Source organism: Coturnix japonica, chromosome 26, assembly GCF_001577835.2.
Source record: "Coturnix japonica isolate 7356 chromosome 26, Coturnix japonica 2.1, whole genome shotgun sequence".
Taxonomy (NCBI): Eukaryota; Metazoa; Chordata; class Aves; order Galliformes; family Phasianidae; genus Coturnix; species Coturnix japonica.
The window spans coordinates 2,409,297-2,417,450 of NC_029541.1; the positions used below are offsets into that span (position 1 = coordinate 2,409,297).

At 48.6% G+C, this 8,154-nt stretch overlaps 1 non-coding gene across 1 annotated transcript; it reads right to left on the minus strand.

Annotated features, from left to right (window-relative positions):
* Positions 1-7,462: 7,462 nt before the first annotated feature.
* Positions 7,463-7,534, minus strand: TRNAW-CCA. Its single transcript has one exon. It is a non-coding gene; the product is annotated as a tRNA-Trp (tRNA).
* Positions 7,535-8,154: the final 620 nt, after the last annotated feature.

Sequence of the window (8,154 nt, forward strand, 5' to 3'; positions counted from 1 at the left end):
AGGAGATGGAAGGCAGGGAGAAAGCCAGCAAACACTCCTACAAACCCAACAAACGTTCCTGCTGAAGACATCAGAATCATGTGGATGAAGGCAATTAAATCCATGCAATGGGACCAATGCTTGCCCATGCACACCTGGGTGCCAGCATTACCCTAAGGGATGTTGGACACTGCAGGATTGGAGGCAGCAGTCAGCCTGTCCCTGTCATTCCTTGCAGAGAGCTGGCATCCTGACAGTTAATTAACTAGTTAATTAATTAGTTCTCTCCCCCGCCGGGCCTTGAGCTGGTCGCAACACAGAGTCAATGTAATGCAAGGAGACAGGAGCTGAGAGCTTTGGGATCTCTCTATCAGAACGCTTCAGCCATGGGGAGAAGTCCACCAGCTGCGTGTGCCCCATTGACAAACACAGGCAGACACCATCTCAATGCAACCAGGCGCTCAGAACAGACAGCTGCTGCCAAAAAGAGCCCGCAGTGAGGCTGGAGATCAGCTGCAGTTAGCAGGATTGTGAGATACAGTGATGCTTTGCTGCATCCTTTTGCATTCAGAGCATGCGTTGCAATGGGAGATCCCACCTGCTGGGCCCCAGCTGCCCAATGTGTTGTGCCTGAAGTGTTTTGGAGGCCAAAGGCAGAACCTGAGCAAGCACAGGGACTTTGGACTGTGGGTTTTGCTCTCTGGGTTTCAAAGGAAGCAAGGGTTAATCATTGATAGAGCTGCTCAGATAATGATGGCAGCAGATAAAACCATCCCCAGGCAGAACAAAGCCAACTGTAAAGAAAGAAAAGCTTCTCACCTCTCATCCTCTGCAGCTTCCTCTCTTCCAGCCCAGTTGCTGCCCATCCTGGGGGGCGTCTCTGAGAACACAGAGCTCTTCTACAGCAAAGCTGATTACAGTTTACCTCTGTGCTGCAGCATTTCAGCTGCTCCCCATTTAGCACTGATTCTGCTGTCATTTCTCTGCCCCAGCTGATCCCTCCAGGCACAAAACCTTGCTGACAGCTCTCTGGTGAAGGTTGCAGTGCATTAAGCTGGAGATGTGAAGGAGAGCTTGTGATGTGTCCTCAAGGTGGGACAGCAGCAGAGACGGGGTGGTGCATGGCAATGGGATGGAGCAACAGTAATCCCATAGGATTCACAGGAATGGGGCAGAATCAGGCATTACAAGGCCTCAAACCCTTCCAATTACATTTAAAAGTAAAACCTTATGGGGAAAAAATGTACTGTATTTAGAGGTGCACCACTCCGTGTTTGTTTTGGTGATCTGCTCAATAAAATGAACAAGCACAACACGTGCTAAGCTCACTCCCCAGGGAAGGAGGATGAGTTCCTACTCAGTTCTAGCAGGATCCCACGCTGCCTCACTCCTTTCAAGGGAGCTGGGGGAGACTTGGCACAAACCGAACTCCTCTGGGTGTGGATGAAGTTCTGTGTCTCCCCAGTTTGAATTCAAAGTACACACTTTCAGTTCAAAAGCCAACACTAACAAGACTTGCAGCTCATGGCAGGACTGGTCACAATATCTTGCCAGCTTGGTGTTTCCCCATATGTAATACAACCAGAGCATCGTGGAGCTTTACCTTCTCAAAGATAACAGTCAATAGTAGGTGTTTAAGGCTGTCTTTTGCCATCACCTCTGGTACCTGGCCTTCTTTTAAGTGGTTTAGAGGAGAAATATTGTTGGACAGTTGGACTGGATGATCTTGGAGGTCTTTTCCAACCTTGGCAACTCTATGATTCTACAATGGAATGACCCCACCTGGAGCAACCCAATTAACACCAAGCCATGCATAGATCCCATCTCTGAGCCAGCCAGGCTTCAGAAGACAAACAGCAGAGCAGGTCACGTTGCCAGCAGATAGGAACCAGTGCATGGAGCAACCAGCAGGTACATACAAATCACTGACTTCTGCCATTCCTCTCAGCCTTTTTATTGACCACCAGAAGAGCTCATTGCACATCACAGGGAGAGAAAAGCATTCTTCAGTTCTGCACTCACTGCTGATACATGGGATGTTGCCTCTCTTTCTCTTCTCAGGCTGAAGCTCAGCAGTAGGCTGTTACCATCATTGCCAGAGCAAGGTGCGTGAAGACCATGATTGCAATAACAATGAGTATCACAAGCAGAACAATGTCAGTCAAGTCACATCGCTCCATCACTTCCCGGGCTGCTTCTGCTCTGTCCTCCGTATCATGAGCTGCTAATTCTGCAGGTGCTGCCATTAATGGTAGCAATGGCTCTGATTCCATTACTCTCATTTTCTTCTGCACCGGTGACCACTTGCTCTTTATCTTTGGCCTTTTCCTGCTGGTCCTGAAGGACAAATAGACACAGAAGCTGAGCTCTCATCACTGACCCTACAGAACCAACTTATTACCTTTTAGACCCATCACAAAGGCTATAATGGAAGCCATTAGGGGAGGAAAGGCACTTAACATTATTTCCTCCTGTTATATTATATGGTTAAGCAGGAGTGAGCTTCTCCAAAACACGAAAGCAAACCAAAGCAGAGGTTGGTTGATAGCAAAAGAGGTTCAGTGCACATTACCTGAGTCCCTTGGGAGACAGAGAAACAGCAAAGCACGTTTCATCCTGGTCATATTCATCCTGTCCATCACTAGATGCTCCACTCGACTATTGGGAAAGAAGGTTGCACTTAGAGATTTAGTGAGCTCAATGCATTGGGCTGTATTTCTAGCATGCAAAGCTACCATGCAAGCTGCAGATTGCCACAGAGGAGGCCACCTGAATTTCAAGGGTGAGAATGCACCATCTTTTGAGGTCCTGGGGTTATCAGAACAACACTAATAGATAAGGAACCATGTCAGTGACCACAGGAGTCTAACAGCAATGGTGCCCAGACCTAAGAAACACCATGGAACCTCCTGATGAGTGATTGAAAGGACTTAAATCAACCAAGAGATGAGGTTAAAAGCAAAGCTGGTTGCCTGCAGTCTGACACAGAGCCTCTGGAACATTAATTGGCATTCAGTATGTCAGTAACTCTTGTCCTGCTGCAAGGAGAAACACTGCTTTAACCAGATGTATTGCACAAGGCAATGAGTAATGCACAAGAACAGTGCTTTGCCTCCGGACACAGCATTTAATCACAGCACCCAAACTCAACTGGAGGCAAAGAGAACAGTGCTGTAATCACCATTCCTATAACACCAATGCTCCAAGGCCTCTTTGTAGCTGGAGTTCCCTCATCTGGGGCGCTATCAAGGCACAAACCCCATTCCAAAGGCTGACGGTGATTTAATCTGAGCAGGATGAGGCCATTATCTTTAACATGACTCAACAGGATCCATTTCTAGGGCTGAAGCCTAAACAGATACTGTTCCTAATCGATTACTTACATCTAACATTGCACATGCAAGCACTCGTGCACAAAGATCTCCCTCACTCAAGAGGACCCATGGCTGAATTCTACACATGAAGAGCAATTTATTCTACATCAAATACATCAAAAAGTTCTCCCCAGAGGGTTCTCTTCAAAGGGAGTGCCATCTTCTTTGAGATAACATCATCTGGGCTGCACACAATGCTGGGAAGGAAGCAAGATGCCTTGAGGGGAACGTCTGGTTCCCCTGCCAGCATTCCTGTGTGCAAGTTCACTTGCTCAGAGCTGACTCAAGGTCTTAACTCCGTGCTGTGAACCTCATAGGAGATGAACTCTGATAAGATGCAAGACTTAAAGAGACCAAGGGAAGCGCTTTTGGAATGCTGTAATGGTAAATGAGATGAGAGCTGATGACTCAGTGTCATTTGGATCAGCCTGAAGGTGTTTTGTGGCAAGAGGGAACACAGCAAGCAGCTGTTGTAAGGTAACAGTGCCACAATGCCCCATCACAGCCCTGGGACCACTATGGGGACTGCCACCCGCTGACCCCCATTGCCCCTACACCAGCATTTGTATGACTTTGGAGTTCTTCTCCAAGCTCAGTGGTTCTATGAACACATCCTCCATCAATATCAGTTAATATTTCAATACAGACTCCTTAATGCAGGCTGTGGGATTATAATTATGGCATCTTGGGGTGAGTTACCACCAAGTCCCGAGTGTCACACAACACAGACCACACTCCTGTTAATCACACTGACTTAACGAGGAACTTCTTAGAGCTTTTCCACCTGCAACAAGTCTATGCGTACAGTTACAATACACGTTAATCAGCTTTGCATGTAATTAAGAGCCTGAATTCATCTGCATTCCATAAAGCAATCAGCAAAATAGCTTCTACTTTATCACTCATTAGCTGATAGATACTCTGTTCTTAACTCAGTGAATTAAAGGCTCTGAGAGCATCCCAGCAGAGTATAAGCCCTGAGCCAACCCTTGCAGCTCAGAAGCCCCTCAGAGCAGATCTCCATCCTGGACACATGGAACAAAGCACATCCCTCTGTTACAGAGGGGTTCTGGACACAGTTTTGAACACAGTGCTAAATCAAAGTGATGTTGGTACTGCAAAAGAGAGCTTGGCTTATTCTCACACACCCAGGGCAGTGAGCAGACAGCAAAAAACCAGGCTCAAGCTATAGAAGGATGCTATAATTACCTGATTGGAGGTAATTGCTGCACTTGTCATGAGCCAGTACAAAGAACATCAGCTGATATCAGCTTGCAATTGCTTCCATTTAGCTGCACCAAACATTCATGCATTGGGAGATTCCTTACCTCACTGCTGGCAGCAATGCAGCCCGCTGTCACTCTGTAATCCTGTGTTTCAAAGGTTACTTCAGTATTTCTGCCTGGGTGAGGAGATAGAAAGAAAGAGGGGTTTCAAATGCAAGCCAATAAGCCTGAACTATCTGTATTAGGGTTGCATAAGGCGATGCATTTGAAAGCCACACTTCAGGGTATCTTTGCAAATGGCTTTGTTTCATTATCCCTGCTGTATTCTTTGCTTCAAGCAAAGATTCAAGCAGGCACCCACATAATGCAGACCCAGGAACCAGAAGAAGTGGCCAAGAGCAGTTCATTTGCTGGGGATCACCCAAGCAAAGCAGCAAACACCGCTCAGCCCACCCTGAGCTCAGCACAGCACAACCAGAAGGCAATCTTACCCTTATTTTCAATGGCCATACAAAGAGGTTGTGTTTGAGGCTCTGCTTTTGTTATGACAGCTGCTGGGCCATCCGAGTAGCACAGCACACAGCTGTTGGATTCATGTCTAAACTGCTCAGGATTTGGGAACTTCACTTTAAAGTGCAACAGAAATGGCCCCACCGTGCTAATTGCTTCAACAAAGCTGGATATTCATTACAGTCTGCAGCATACATGGGAATTTTGCTTTCGTCTTTGAAGAGAACTTCAAAGGGCATTGCAATAAAGGAGAGGTGGGGACAGAGAAGGGTTTAATCCTCAGGAACTTCTAAAAAGGCTTTTAGAGATTAAAACACGGTATGTTCCACCTCAGTAAAGAGAGAACCGTGTTGTCTCAGGTTACCCCCAAACACCTTCATTTTGGATAGGGGTTCCCAGGCAGGTCAGAATTGCATCAATTCCAGCAGGCAGCTTTGCTGGCTGTCACTAGAACTGCTGCTTCCCCTGGGGAAGCTCAGCCTTTCCCCCCTCACTCTAAGCCATCACTCTCTTTAGGTCTCATTCTATATGACCTCAAGCACAGTGCATGCAATGCACACACAGCACCGGTCCCAGCGTGGCTGCACATCACCACCACTCACTTTGCACATTGAGCTCCTCCACGTCATGCTCGGCTACGGTGTCCGTCTGTTGTCTTATCAGTGCATTGGATGTGCTCTTGGACATCTCTCCCATCTGCAGAGCTTTCAGGAAATAGAAGGAGAAAGCAGATGGTTGCTATTGCTTGAAAGACATCTGCCAGCAGTTCCCCTCTCACATCACATCCAGTTCAAAAGGGCTTAGGACAACTTTAGGATCACTGCAACTGCTGGGATGGTTTCTACCTGTCTCAGATCCCACCCAAAGACTTTGACGCTTTCTTATATAGCATCCACATAAAGATTTAGTAGCAATTGAACCAGTTAAACTCGTTAGCTATAACCAGCAATTACAGCTAAACTGAATAAAGCAGCACACATAGAGATTTCCAGAGGACCTTCATGTTCCTGCCCCACCATTTAACCAGTGTAACAGCTCACCCACCCCCTTCCCCACCCATAGAGGAGCACAGAGCATCCCTTCCAGCTCAGTTTGCTAGAAGACGGGCTGTCCTCCCCCACTATTCCCACTATTCTCTACCCATTTCCTCTTTCAGAGCATTTCTGCAGCAGGATTTCATTTGCTCTCCATCCAGCTCCCTGTGGCAGCCCTCATTTACTTGATGCCTTCAGTGCTGAACCTGCTGCATTCAGATATGTCAGTCTAAAAGCAGCACGTAGAGGCAGATTAAATACAGCCAAGCAATTCTACCAGAACTAAGTTAGATGCCTCTGTTTATTTGACACAGCGTAAAAGGGGAAAAAAGCACACACAGTCCACAAATCAAAGATCAGCTTTGTTGGAGCTCTATGAATAAAATAGGATATTTCCAGCCATCCTCCTCCTGCAGCACATTTCCATATATATTGCACAGAGTAAACGAATCACTTCTGGCACTGAAATATTGTGCATGACTGCATGCAACAGCTGCTCCTTCGCGCATCGGTCGCCTGTGATTGGATTTTTATTACAAGATGTGCCATCCCAATGGGGGTGGAAATAAACCCCAGCAAGCACAGGCTGCTTGGCTTAAAGAGCAGGAGGAGGTACACCTTATTTGCTTCCCCATACAAGGCTCTGGATCTCCCTTTTATGCCATTCCAGTCTGCTATCTGTACACACTGCAATCAGGACATGATAAAACACAACCACCTCAATGGCATTCAGGGTCTGTTTCCATTTTGGTGGCTCCTATCCCAAGAGACCCAAAATCCCAACCAGAGGCATAACGCTGTGATGAAGTGGGGGGTGAAGGGGGTCAGGATGATGAGGTTCACCCTAATTGGGGTGGCAGCAATCTAGAGGTGTCCCTTACCTGTTCACATGGCCAAGAGGAAGCCTGTTGTCTGAGTGCTGCTCATGGGCTGCACCCCTTCCCCACTGTGACATCGCTGCTCCCCACGGCAACCGATGGAGGAGTCAATGGGAAAGAAAGCTCTCCAAGGGGAAAGGCTTCAGTGGGAGCTAAAACCATCCTAAAGCATCGCAGGAGGCCAATATTGAGAGGCTGCATTGCAAGTGAATGCAAGGGGGGAGCTTATATAGAGGGGGGTGTTGGTGCTGTGCAAAGCCACAGCAGTGATGGATGCTTGCTCACTTAAATGCATGGATAGGCCCCTTTGTCTCAAAATCACAACAAAGGGGAAGCAGACCGCTCTGAATCTTTACCCACGTTATGTCTCTGCTCTTTTTATGCGTGTATTCCCCGAGCAGAGCAAAAAAATCCCTCCAGGAGTGGAGAAAAATAAAAGGGAACCTCCCGCAGGAGGACGGTGACCCCGATGTGATTCGAACACACAGCCTTCTGATCTGGAGTCAGACGCGCTACCGTTGCGCCACGAGGTCCCGGAAAACCGAGCCCTCCGCCTGCCTCCAAGAGCCTACGCTCCACCCCGCGCAGGCGCATAACTATAAATATTCAATCTCCGTTCCGCGACTGTCCCGTTACCGGATAATCCCCCAAACCCCCCATTGCCACCCACCGGAGGCTCCTCTCATCCCAAAGGCTGACCCCAGAACCACCAAACCCCATTATAAACCCCCTTTACCCCCCTCCCAAACCATCCCCCTCAATGCATGGCCGCTGAATGCCTTTCAAGCCACCCGCCAGCTTAGCTACGCCCCCTCGGGCTGCACCACCGCCAGGAGGGGGGGGGGGGGGGGGGGGCTGCCCTCCCATCCCTTTAAGCCCACCCCCATCTCCCCCCCATCCCCGCCTTGGTCTGTCCCAATACCGGCACCCGCAGATTTAAAAGGGGCCGCCCCCCCCCCCCCCCCCCCCCCCCCCCCCCCCCCCCCCCTCCCCCCCCCCCCCCCCCCCATGCTGAAAATGAAGCCCTTAGATCAGAGAGGAATGATAAAATCGCTTTATTGCAACAGTCGCCAAGGCTGCACCTTTGGTTGTGCTCGTGCAGCCAGGATGGGAAAGTGCTGGCTTCAAAATGAAAAGGTTGGAGGGGTATAAA